This window comes from Myxocyprinus asiaticus, chromosome 41 (assembly GCF_019703515.2).
Source record: "Myxocyprinus asiaticus isolate MX2 ecotype Aquarium Trade chromosome 41, UBuf_Myxa_2, whole genome shotgun sequence".
NCBI classification, from domain to species: domain Eukaryota; kingdom Metazoa; phylum Chordata; class Actinopteri; order Cypriniformes; family Catostomidae; genus Myxocyprinus; species Myxocyprinus asiaticus.
Window position 1 is genome coordinate 28505404 of NC_059384.1, and position 13925 is coordinate 28519328.

The window sequence follows — 13925 nt, forward strand, 5'->3', positions numbered from 1 at the left end:
CTGTGGCTTCTTAAAAAGCGGTTTGATAACTGCCATTTTAAAGTTTCTTGGGACATGTCCTAAGGATAATGAGGAGTTAATAATTTTAAGAAGAGGTTCTGAGATTACAAGGAATACCTCTTTTAAGAGCTTAGTTGGTATTGGATCTCACTTACATGTTGTGGCTTTTGAATTTTTTATAAGTTTTGTTAGCTCTTTATGACAGCGAAGGATTGAAGTCGTTCGTGAGGAAAATTATGAGACACTGTTTTCTGATGTGCTGTGACTGTTGATTGCATAATTCCAATTTTATTCTGATTATTTCAATTTTATCAGTAAAGAAATTCCTGTCATTACTATTGTGCTGCGACGGAATATCTGGTTCAGTCGATGCTTTATTCCTATCCAATTTAGCCAAAGTACTGAATAAACAGCTAGGATTGTTGTGGTTATTTTCTATGAGTTTGCTAAAATATGCTGACCTGGCAGCTTTTAGTGCCTGTCTGTAGCTATAGACACTATCCTTCTATGCACCACGAAATACCTCTAATTTTGTATTGTTCCACTTGTGCTCCATTTTCCTAGCTGGTCTCTTGAGAGCATGAGTGTGATCACTGTACCATGGTGCGGGGCTTTTTTCTTGAATTTTCTTTATCGAAGGGGGGCGACACTATCAAGAGTGCTAGAGAGGACTGTATTTATATTTTCTTTTATTACATCCAGTTCTTCTAGACTTTTTGGCGTACTGAGTATGTGAGACAATTCTGGAAGATTATTAGTGAAGCTATCTTTAGTGGTTGAAAGAATAGTTCTATCTGAATGATAGCGTGGTGTAGATTGAGTGACATTAGTTTATGTGACCTGTGTGATGTCTCAAGGCAGCTAGCAGACATTCGGATTAGCCAGTTTGTCTGCTTCCTGACCTAGGCCTCAGTTAGTCAAATACTATCACTATTAAGACTATGAGCCACATTACTAGAGAGGACAGTGGCACCTTCACTGGAGGGATGGAGTCCGTCTCTCTTTAGCAGGGCAGTTTTACCCCAAAAACACTAATCTACTATTAACCTCATCACCACGACGAGCAGGGAGGGGGCCAGAGCATATTACAGTGTCTGACATAATTTTTGCAAGTTCACACACCTCTTTAACATTATCTTTAGTGATCTCCGACTGGCGAAGCCGGTCTTCTTTGAATTACCTTGGAGTAATAAGTACAATGGTAATCATTAGTCATCAATCATCAAATGGTAATCGTAAAATCATACCATGATATACAGTGCATTCAGAAATTATTCAGACCCCTTCATTTTTTTCATGTATTGTTAAGTTGCAGCCTTATGCTAAAATGTTTGAAATTATTATTATTTTTTTCATATCAATCTACACTCCATACCCCATAATGACAAAGCAAAAACTGGATTTTTGATAACGCAAATTTATTAAAAAGAAAAACTGAAATATCACATTAACAAAGGTATTCAGACACTTTGCTATGACACTTGAAATTTAGCTCAGGTGCATCCCATTTTTCTGGATCATCTTTGAGAAGTTTCTAAACTTTAATTGGAATCCACCGGTGGCAAATTAAATTGATTGGACATGATTTGTAAAGGCATACACCTGTCTGTATAAGGTCTCACAGCTGAAAATGCATATCAGAGCAAAAACCAAGCAATAATGTCATAATGGAACTGCCTGCAGAGCTCAGAGACAGGATTGTGTCGAGGCACAGATGGAAGGCTACAAATATTTTTTGGCTGCATTGAAGGTTCCCAAGAGGACAGTGGCCTCTTTTAATTCTTAAATGGAAGAAGTCTGGAACAACAAGGACTCTTCCTAGAGCTGGCCGCCCGGACAATCTGAGCAATCGGGGAGAAGGCCTTGGTAAGACAGACGACCGAGAACCCGATGGTCACTCTGGTTGAGCTCCATGCTGATCATGTGTGGAGATGGGAGAAACTTGCAGAATGACAACATCACTGCAACACTACTGATCTGGACTTTATAGCAGAGTTGCTGACGGAAGCCCATCATCAGTGCAAGACACCTAAAAAAGCACCTAAAGGACTCTAAGACTGTGAGAAACAAGATGTTCTGGTCTAGTGAAAGGAAGACTGAACTGTTTGGCCTCAATTCCAAGCATCATATCTGGAGGAAATCAGGCACCGCTGCAATACCATCACAACGGTGAAGCATGGTGGTGATAGCATCATGCTCTGGGGGTGTTTTTCAGTGGCATGGATTGGGGGACTGGTCAGGGTTAAAGGAAATCTGAACGCAGCAAAATACAGAGATAACCTTAATGAAAACCTGGTCCAGAGCACTCAGGACCCCAGACTGGGCTGAAGGTTCACCTTCCAACAGGACAATGACCCTAAGCACACAGCCAAGACAATGCAAGAATGGCTTAGGGACAACTCTGTGAATGTCCTTGAGTGGCCCAGCCAGAGCCTGGAATTGAACCCAATCGAACATCTCTGGAGAGACCTGAAAATGGCTGTCCACCGATTTTCCCCATCCAACCTGACAGAGCTTGAGAGGATATGCAGTGAAGAATGGCAGAAAATCCCCAAATCCAGGTGTGCAAAGCTTGTCGCATCATACCCAAAAAGACTTGAGCTGTAATCGCTGTCAAAGGTGCTTCAACTAAGTACTGAGTTGAAAAAATCTGGTTTTTGCTTTGTCATTATGGGGTATGGAGTGTAGATTGATGTGGAAAAAATAATTTAAAGCATTTTCACATAAGGCTGCAACAACAAAATGTGAAAAAAATGAAGGGGTGTGAATACTTTCTGAATGCACTTTATATCAAAGTTCCATGGTATTATTCAATTTTTATGAAAACTTTTCAGTAATATTAATAAGTATTTAAGCAATGAAAATATTACAATATATGTGCTTTTATTTAAGATACAGAGGGTACATATCTTTTAACCAATCTAATGGGGGTGACTGTAATATTATCTTGTATTAAATTCAATATTATGATCTTTTGAATGTAAATATTTGAATGGTACTATTACTGTTAGCGCATATATGTGTCTTATACCAATAGAAAACAGGCAGATTTGTTGTAGTTTGTGAGTTATTAAAGAAATAAAAAAAAGTTAGAATTGCCCTCAAGCTCCCCTAATTTATGTATTTTTAAAAAAATGTTACTTAATGTAGACAAAGTTTACAGCTTAATGTTTTCTCTTCAGAATATGCTCAGTTAATAACAGTTCATGCCTGTTTGACTCTGTCTGCGTCCCAAGAATAGGTATCTGCGGAATAATATTGGGTGTTTTCCAATCTGTGGGCGTTTTCAAACAGGGATGTGCATTTCTAAACTATCCAACGAAAGTAGGGAGTCACAATGTAGTATTCAGTGGGCGTTTCAAAACCAGGATAGGCGTTTCTAAACTATCCAATGAAAGCAGGGAATCTCAATGGTTTGAAAATGATTTGGAAAAGCCCATTTTTGTTCTGACAATGAACACCCACTACACAACGCCCACTCCAAGTAATGCCTCCTTTGGATAATAAAGCCATTCTATTGACTGAAAGAATTTTTAAAATCCAGTGCAATAGAGCACAACAGTCAGGTTCCGGAAGAACAAATCTAATTCATTTTTTCCATTAACAAATTGATTTATAAACCTTTAACGCCAGACCTACCGTGAGCTCCAAGGTTGTTTATCCATGGTATATGATTCTGTTAAAGCCATCAGTCAGCGTTAATACAACTTAATTGTTTAAAAATCACATTTAAAAGCGGAATTCCTGGTGAACAACTACACTACCCGTGGTACAGCAGGGAAAGATCCACCAATCAGAGAAATGTGGCTAAGCAAGCCCATGAAAAGCGTCTGGAAGAGACCTCCCACTTCCATGATGCACTCTGATTGACGCATTAGAGTCGGTCTTCCTTCAACCTCAAACTGCTTATTTATTTGTATATATCGGAATAGTTGTCAGTAAACTTAAAATATATTGTTTCTATACTTATAATCAGCAACCTAAAATCAATAGTTTTATATACACTTCTGGTCAAAAGTTTAGGGTCACTTACTTATTCTTTATTTTTTATTTTTTTCATATTTTATAATAATAGTAAAGTCATCTAAACTATGTAATAACAGAAATGGATCTGGGAATTATGTTGTGGCTATAGAAATCCAAAATAAATCAAAACTATGCTATATTTTAGCATTATATTCTCCATAGCCACCCTTTGCCTAGAATTTGCAGACATGTACTCTTGGCATTTTCTCAACCTCAGCTTATTGAAGTATCACCCTGGGATGCTTTTTAAACAGTATTGAAGGTGTTCCCATCTACGCCTGGCACCTATTGGCTGCTTTTTGGTATAAGTCATCTTTTTAAATACAATTTTAGTTTTGTAATGAAATCAATTAATATGGTGGCACAATTATTTTTTTGTCTACAAAACTCATTTGAAAAATTTAAGAATATGCCTTCAGATCAAAAGATTTTTAAGATCATGAGAAACATTTCAGTCAAGTGACCCAAACTTTTGAACAGCAGTGTATTTCCATCGGGTTTTAACCGATTACATCATTCACAATGATTCATGGGATTGTTGTTCAAAATTCACGTTTAAGATATGAAAGTCTGTAATTTATGTTGTAGAACAAAGCATCCACGTATCGAAACCTTATTTTTCTCATATGTTTTTCTCATATGTGAAAACCCCATTATAAAAACCCATAGGAAAATCCAGAGGGAAAACATAACGAATTAACCTGGGTTCACCTAAAAATTTACGTCATGGTCTGATCAGCTCAATTGCTGTATGATTCCAATGTAGTAATCAGTGGGCATTTCTAAATTATCCAATGAAAGTAGGGAATCTCAGTAGGCAAATCATGTAAAGCTGTTGAAAATCATCCATCCCAGTTTGAAAACGCCCACTGATTGGGAAAAGCCCATTTTTGTTCTGCAGAGACATAAGTCTCCTTGTAGGACACAGACAGACCAAGAGTACTGTACAATCGTGAACTAAATTTCCATCAAATCACTATCTCTGTTCAGAGGTCAAAGCACACGGTGCAACGTTGTAGGTAGTACGATTTCTAAACATTTGTTGTTGGATAAAATTGATGTGATTAATGAGAAGTAATCAGATGATTAGATCTCTTTTTGTTAATATTTACCCTCCATTGAAAAATGTGTGGGTATATACGTATGTTTCCCTCATTTGTGTGGGAAAATAGTTGGAGAGTTTTTAATCGTTACTGTGTAAAAAATAAAACTAAGGTATCCTTTAAAATTGCTCACAGAATGCATCCTGTGAAATGAACATTAGAGCACTTTCATCTGGATACAGAATACAATGTTCTTTTTGTAATCGTAAAAAATAAACTATTGTCCATTTATTTTTTGAATGCCCTTGTTTAACTTCCTTTTGGCATGAGATGTCAAAATTTCTGAGTTTGAAAATGAAAAAATAAATAAGTCCTGAATGTCTCAACACTTTTACTTCATTCATATGAATATGACATTTCAAAAAGCCAAAAAATAAATACAAATAAAAATTGATTTGTATTTGTTATAAGGAAAATATTATATTCATCAGACTAAGAACTATGTACTAACATTAAATTACATACAATACAATAGATTTACTGTGTAACATGTTTCTTCAAAATTCTCACAAGATTCAAATTTGCTGCTACTGACGTTGAGGTACAGGTACTGTAGATTTAGGAGTAGGGTTGGGGTTAGTAGTTAGGATTAGGGTTGGGTTAGGGGTAAGGTTAACAGTGTAACTACAGATCTAATTAAATGTAGGTACTTTAAATGTAAGTACAACGCAACAACACGTGTACATAAGAAGTACATTTTTATCAAACACTTAAGTACATAGTAGTTAAAGACAGCTAATATAAAGTGGGACCAGTTTTTTGAAGCCATACGATACATAGCATTTGTGGCATAATGTTGATTACACAAAAATTCATTTCAATTAAGGAAAATATTATATTCATCAGAGTAAGTGATGTGAATTAAAACCCAGTTTTTCTCATTTCCAAACAGCCCTTATTATTTACTTTGAGTCTAAAAAAAACCAAAACAAGAAAGCTAGGAAAACTGTCATTGTAAAATGAATTTGATATGTGTTTGTGATGCCCTTTTATTTCTTTGTTTTAGTTTTATTTGTACTGTTGGTGTTGAAAGTCGGTGTGAAACTCTGAATTGTCTCCAGCAGATGGCAGACCACACCACCGAAAAGTTATAAACTGCTTTTTATTTCTTTGGTGATTTCTATCAGTTAATTTTCGAAAACAGTTTCAGAATAATGTTTTCAGTCCAAGTTTTTGTATGTTTTACAAAGAAATTATTTAATGCCAGTTTAATACCCCCAAAACTACATTCATTTGAATCTACCCGTTTGTTACCAAATGTGCCAGAAAACCATGTAGGTTATGTAATACATGACACTTAAAACAATGAAAACAGGGGTCAAGAAAATATTCACATTTCTATATCTGTGCAAACTCATGCACTTCTTCCTCGATGTAAATCAGACAAATCCAGCACTACACTTATTACTTGTGCATCTCCAACTTAGTTTGCCTAACCTACGAATGACCGATAGCAAAAACTCTTTTCTTGTTTTGTTAGGGAAAGAAGTTCAAGTGATAGCTAGTCGGAAAGGTTAGGAGCCCCTTATCAACAGTGGGCAAAGCTACCCTTGTCTGGAGTTTTTGGGTATTGATTTGTCTGTGCTAGGGTTCACTGACTCACACAACAGCAATATGTCACCGGAGATTACGAATGGCGAGAACACGTAACTCCATGGCTTTTCCCACAGTGTCTGTGCGTTTGAAGAGAATGACAGGGGACTGGAGCAAACAAGTGGATTATTCAATCGATAGTACTGCAGTGTGCCTTGACATTCAGTCAATCGTTCTGTCTAGTTCACACCATGGAACGTGTGATGTAAACTTTTCCTATGTATCTAAAGAGTCATTAGAAGCAGACCAAGTGTGAGTATTTTGATCACATTCAAACATGTGGTCATGAAATGCTGTGGAAAGCAACATGTTAATGCTATGGAAAAATGTATCTGCATTCTGTCTGTGCACAGTCCAGTGAATGGTTTAGCATAAGCGCTGGGCTTCAAAGTGGTGAAAGCTAAATTACATTTTATTTTGAAAGTTTCCCTTCGTCAAGTCTAAACCCTGATCAGGACCCAAATGCAAAGTAGAAGGGTCTTATATAATTGTAAAAGGGTTGGGGTGGGTGGGGAATTTTGTCTTTTTTCCCATAAAAAAATATCTTAACATGACATTTTAAGTCTTGTTTTCCAAGAAATCAAAGTTTAGTGAGGTGTATGCTTAAAACTAAAGAAAACTGTTTGCCAATGGGGTAAGAAAAAAAAATGTGCTCGTGCTGAGCTCTGGTGTTCTTAGGGGGATGCAGGCAAGTTCAAATCTGGCCTGCATCATTTCCCGATCCCATTCCTGTCACTCTATTCTATCCCTTAAAAAGGCCATAAATGCCCATAAATAAGTAAAGAAAGAGGAATCTAACAGTGGTTAGACCCTCAAAGAGTGTGTTTCCAGTTGAAACTGTGGCCCTCTGCTTGTATAACGTGAATGCCTGGCTGTTCCAGACTCTGTGTGAGTATCACCTCTTCCTATTGCTATCCGACATAGTGCACTTAAAAAATCTCGACACATTGCGGATGAATGAGCATCTCTTATGCCGAGTTTACGCTACACGATTTTTGGCCCGATTTTCACTCGCCGACAGTTTTGTGGAGATCGGCGACAAAAGCCCGAAATCATAGGCAAATCAGAGCTCGCTCCCGTGAGCGACGAACGCAATGTATGAACTATCAAAGACGCAATCTGAGAGAAGTGTCGACGCGTCGCCGATGTCAGCGAGATATCTAGCATGTTAAATATCTGGACCTGTCTGCAACTCCAAACCGCGCAATGTGAAATATGTTTTGACTGAATACAACTGCAGTGTTGACTTACAGCCAATGAGAGAGCAAGAAACGGGGCACAGGAAGATTCAGTGGGAGGAGTCCTGATGTACCTGCAACAGAACATCAACTAGCTTGGCTGCGGTATAAAGAAAGTCTCATTGGACCGAAGAAATGGAGGAAAAATTAGTGGAACATTGGCAGGAGCACCAGTTCCTATCTGATGTTTCCTCTGAACTATACCGCAACCAGGTGGAGAAAGAGAAGAGTGGAGAGAAATTGCCAATTCTCTTGGACAGTCAAATCAAAATAAAATCAAATCACTTTATTGTCACACAGCCATATACACAAGTGCAATGGTGTGTGAAATTCTTGGGTGCAGTTCCGATCAACATAGCAGTCGTGACAGTGATGAGACATATACCAATTTACAATAACATCAAATTAACACAACACAATTTAAACATCTGTTATACATAATTACACTCAACTTAAAACATCAAATTAACACAACACAATTTAAACATCTGTTATACACATAATTACACTCAACAATATACAAATAATAACATACACTGTACAGTATACAATATGCTGTTTTTGTTTTTGTTTTTTGTTTTTTGTTTTTTTTTTACTATATAGATACACATTATTCAATAAAAATTAAAAATTAAAATATATATAAAAAGTATATATATATATATATATATATAATGTACAGTATTGTACTGTATTGACATTCAGGCTGTCGGTTGATAGTCAGTTGTTAAGAGAGACATAATATAATAATAGTAATATAATTTATGACAGTCCGGTGTGAGATAAAAGAGTAATAAAGTGCAGGGCTGATGTATTTTGATCGTGGGAGATCAAGAGTTCAGAAGTCTGATTGCTTGGGGGAAGAAGCTATCATGGAGTCGGCTGGTGCGGGTCCTCATGCTGCGATACCGCCTACCTGATGGTAGCAGTTAGAACAGCCCATGGCTCGGGTGGCTGGAGTCTCTGATGATCCTCCGAGCTTTTTTCACACACCGCCTTGTATATATTTCCTGGAGGGAGGGAAGCTCACCTCCGATGATGTGTTTGGCAGTTCGCACCACCCTTTGCAGTGCTTTGCAGTTGTGGGCGGTGCTATTGCCGTACCAGGCAGAGATACAGCCAGTCAGGATGCTCTCCACAGTGCAGGTGTAGAACCGTGTGAGGATGTGGCGGTTCATTCCAAACTTCCTCAGCCGTCTCAGGAAGAAGAGGCGCTGATGAGCCTTCTTCACAACGACTTCAGTGTGGATGGACCATGTGAGTTCCTCAGTGATGTGGACACCCAGGAACTTGAAGCTGCTGACTCTCTCCACTGGTGCTCCATTGATGGTGATGGGACTGTGTTCTCTGTCTTTTCTTCTGAAGTCCACCACAAGCTCCTTTGTCTTACTGACGTTGAGGGAGAGGTTGTGCTCCTGACACCAGTGTGTCAGCGTGTGCACCTCCTCTCTGTAGGCTGTTTCATCATTGTCCGTGATCAGACCTACCACCGTCGTGTCATCAGCAAACTTAATGATGGCATTGGAGCAATGTGTTGCCACACAGTCATGTGTGTACAGGGAATACAGTAGTGGGCTGAGAACACAGCCCTGCGGGGCTCCAGTGTTGAGGGTTAGTGATGAGGAGATGTTGCTGCCTATTCTAACCACCTGGCGTCTGCTTGACAGGAAGTCCAGGATCCAGCTGCACAGCGAGCTGTTTAAGCCCAGAGCCCGGAGTTTCTCATCTAGCTTGGAGGGCACTATGGTGTTGAATGCTGAGCTGTAGTCTACAAACAACATTCTCACATAAGTGTTCTTTTTTTCCAGGTGGGAGAGAGCAGTGTGTATTGTAGATGCAATGGCATCATCAGTGGAGCGGTTGTTGCGGTAAGCAAACTGCAGCGGGTCAAGATTGAGTGGCAAGACAGAGCAGATGTAATCACTGATTAGTCTCTCAAAGCATTTGCTGATGATGGGGGTCAGAGCAACAGGACGCCAGTCATTTAAACAAGTTATTTTTGATTGCTTTGGTACAGGCACAATGGTGGATGTTTTAAAGCATGTGGGGACTACAGACAAAGAGAGGGAAAGGTTGAAAATGTCCGTAAAAACACCAGCCAGCTGGTTCGCGCACGCTCTGATGACGCGGCCCGGAATGCCGTCTGGACCCGCGGCTTTGCGGATATTCACCCGTCGGAAGGATCGGGTTACATCCGCTACAGAGACGGAGAGTGAACTAACCTCTGTAGCTTCGGCCGTGAGAGCTCTCTCCGTGAGGGCGGTGTTATTTCCCTCGAAACGAGCATAAAAAGTATTTAGCTCATCCGGTAGAGAGGCAGCGGTGTTCATGGCGGAGTTTTTATTCCCTTTAAAGTCCGTGATGATGTTAATTCCCTGCCACATGCTTCTAGAGTTGGTGGTGTTAAACTGTCCTTCAATCTTGCTCCTGTACTGGCGTTTTGCTGTTTTTCGGAGGGCATAACTGGCTTGTTTATGCTCCTCCGCGTTCCCGGAATTAAAAGCGGAGGTCCGCACATTAAGTGCCGCGCGAACATTGCTATTGATCCACGGCTTCTGATTCGGATAGATTCGTACAGTTCTGGTCGGAATCACTTCCTCTACGCACGTTTTGATGAAACACATTACGCTATCAGTGTAAAGCTCGACGTCGTCATCAGAGGCGGACCGGAACATCTCCCAGTCCGTGTGATCAAAACAGTCCTGTAGCGTAGAGTCTGATTGGTCCGACCAGCACTGGATTGTTCTGAGGGTGGGTGCTTCCTGTTTCAATCTCTGCCTGTAAGCGGGCAGAAGCAGAATGGAAGAGTGGTCCGATTTGCCAAATGGTGGGCGGGGGAGGGATTTGTAGCCATCCTGGAACGGAGAGTAGCAATGGTCCAAAACCCGGTCCCCTCGTGTGTTGAAACTAATGTGCTGGTGATATTTTGGTGCGACTGATTTTAAACTGGCTTTATTAAAGTCCCCGGTCACAATAAACGCGGCCTCAGGGTGCGCGGTTTCCTGCTCACTTATACTCCCATACAGTTCCTTGAGTGCCCGGTCTGTGTCGGCTTGTGGGGGAATGTACACAGCTGTGATAATGACCGCTGTGAATTCCCTCGGTAGCCAGAATGGTCGACACAGAAGCATAAGAAATTCCAGATCAGGAGAACAGAAAGACTTGATGGAATGTACGTTCCTCTGATCACACCAGGATTTGTTGATCATAAAACATACACCACCTCCTCTAGTTTTACCTGAGAGGTCTTTCGCTCTGTCCGCTCGGAGCATGGAGAAACCCGCGGGTTCAATGGCTGAGTCTGGAATCTCCGCAGACATCCAAGTTTCCGTTAGGCAGATAATGCAGCAGTCCCTCGTCTCTCGTTGGAAAGAGATCCGCGCTTTCAGCTCGCAGAGCTTGTTATCCAGAGACTGAACATTTGCCAGTAGAATAGTGGGTAGCGGGGGTCGATTTGCGCAGCGTCTTACTCTGATGAGAACGCCGGCTCTGTTTCCCCTTTTCCTCCTGCGTTTCCACGGCCGTGCTGCCCAGACAAAGGGCTCCGCTTGCGTGTTTGTAAACAGCGGGTCGGCATTGAGGAATGTGAAGTCCGGTTTTCGGTGTGAGATCGCTGAACCAGTGTCCAAAAGTGTTTGTCTGTCGTAGACAATAAGGCAGACAACATCCAAGACAAAAAACATAAGAATTGTAAACAAAACAAACAAAACATTGCTATGTTGTGTTGGAGCTCGCAACGCAGCAGCCATACTCGGCGCCATCTTGAGTCCAGGAGTCCAGGAGTCCAGGAGTCAGTTACTTTTTCATATTGTAACCAATAAAATATATGATGCCTTTAGGCGATTAAAAACATACACATCACATTCTGAAATGCATAACATATGATCATGCATTTGTTTTCATATCTCATATCACTTCTTGCATGTACTCTGTTGTGAAACTAATTTGGAGTCCAGGCAGAGTCGTCGGGGATTCGTCAATAGTGAAATGTTTTGTAATGCATTCACCCCTGTCGCAGATTCCTCGTGTAATCTGAAAACCCTACGACTTCCATGACAAGACAGACAGTTGTGTAATATGAACGGTACCACAATCCGACGTCTTTGAAAGTCGTGTAGTGTGTAGGAGGCATTATGTGCTTAAAGGGATAGTTCACCCAAAAATGGAAATTCTGTTCTTTTTCACACCCTAATTCTGCTGCAAACCTATATGACTCATTTGTGGAACACACAGGCAGAAAATTGAAAAATCTTCACATGGCTTTTTGCCATATAATATAAGTGAATGGCGAGCTGGAAAGCTCAAAAAAGGACAAAAACAAAACAGAACCACAGACCAATTATTTGATTTGAGAGTGGTGTTTTTTTGTCCTTTTAGGGTAAACAATCCCCAAGTTTCCACAGGGACAGGTCTAATGTTACCCTTGGCTAATCCATAAAAACAAGGGCTATAAGATCCGTGGAAACTGTCGAGCCAAACGGGAGATGAATGCCTCCAAGTTGAGGGATAAACTCCCCTGAGTGAATATCTAACCTCACAGCTGAGGACAAAAGAAAAAGCTATGCTGAGCTTTGGATTTCAGTCTGTGCCCTGGTTTTAGTACGCCAGTCCAATATGAAAATCCCATAAGACTCCAAATTTTAAAAGCATGGCTGCTCCTAAAGATGCATGTTTCGAGTTACATGTTAATATGCCTCCTCTAAAGACTACTTATGTCATCTGTGGCATGATCCATAATTCACTTTCCAGTTAAACGGATACATTTGGTATCTTTTGGGTAGTCCAACAGCGGTTGTGAAAAATTGACTTTTCCAAGTCTCGTAAAGCTGCAGGTTGTGATTTAAAGGCCATCTTCCATCCTCCAAGCCCTGACTGGGTTTCACCGGGTGTGTGAGCCTTCTGTCTTCTTCACCATTACATTCTTAAGTTCATTGTCAGGATGTTCACTCTACACGCTACTGCAAATGTCAGCTCCAGGGACATGAATAGGATACACCTTGTACAAACACGGGCTTCGCAGCAGGTGCTGGGAGAGGGGAAAGGCAAAATACATCCATCACACATCCACCATGGAGCTCCTGTGCTATTGGCAGGATTAAAGGCTGGCTCATGGCTCGGGCCAGTGTTTATGTGCCTGAGGCTGAGCTTCTACACACTAGAGGAAACTGATGGGTCTTTGACAAAGAAGCAGGAAGCAGAGAGAATAATCTGACAACATTAAAGTAATAGTTCATTCAAAAATGAAATGAAATAAATATAATTTACTCACCCTCATGTCGTTCCAAACCGGCATGATTTTCTTTGTTCTGTGCTAACACATAAGGAGAAATCTTGAAGAATGTTCACACAGCTTTCTTGTGATTGGGTAGGTGCGCTGTCCAGCTCCAAAAATGACAAAAAGCACCACAGAAGTACCATAAAAATAAATGTATATGACAGTGTGCAATATATTAGTTTTTTTAGGCCATACGATACACAGGATTTGTGGTATAATGTTGATTACCACAAAAATTAATTTCGACTTGTCCCTCCTTGTCTTAAAAAAAAAGCAAAAATCTGGGTTACAGTGTGGCACTTACAAAGTAAGTGAATGGGGCCAATCTGTAAACGTTAAAATACTCACTGTTTCAAAAGTATAGCCATAACGTAAACAATATGCATGTTAACATGATTTAATGTGATAAAACCGCTTACTAACCTTTCCTGTGTAAAGTTATATCCAATTTTACAACTTCGCTGCCAGGACAATATAATGCTATAAGCCCTGTTATTCCGGTAATTTAGTAGGCCGCTGCAAAAAGTTTGATTTAAACATCTTTAAAGCTCAAATAATACACAGGTTTTGGTCACACTTTATATTAGGTGTCTTTAACTACTATGTACTAACATTCAAATACATACAATACAATGTGTTTACTGTGTAAATACATTTTGTTCTGCAAAATTCTCACAAGATTCACATTTG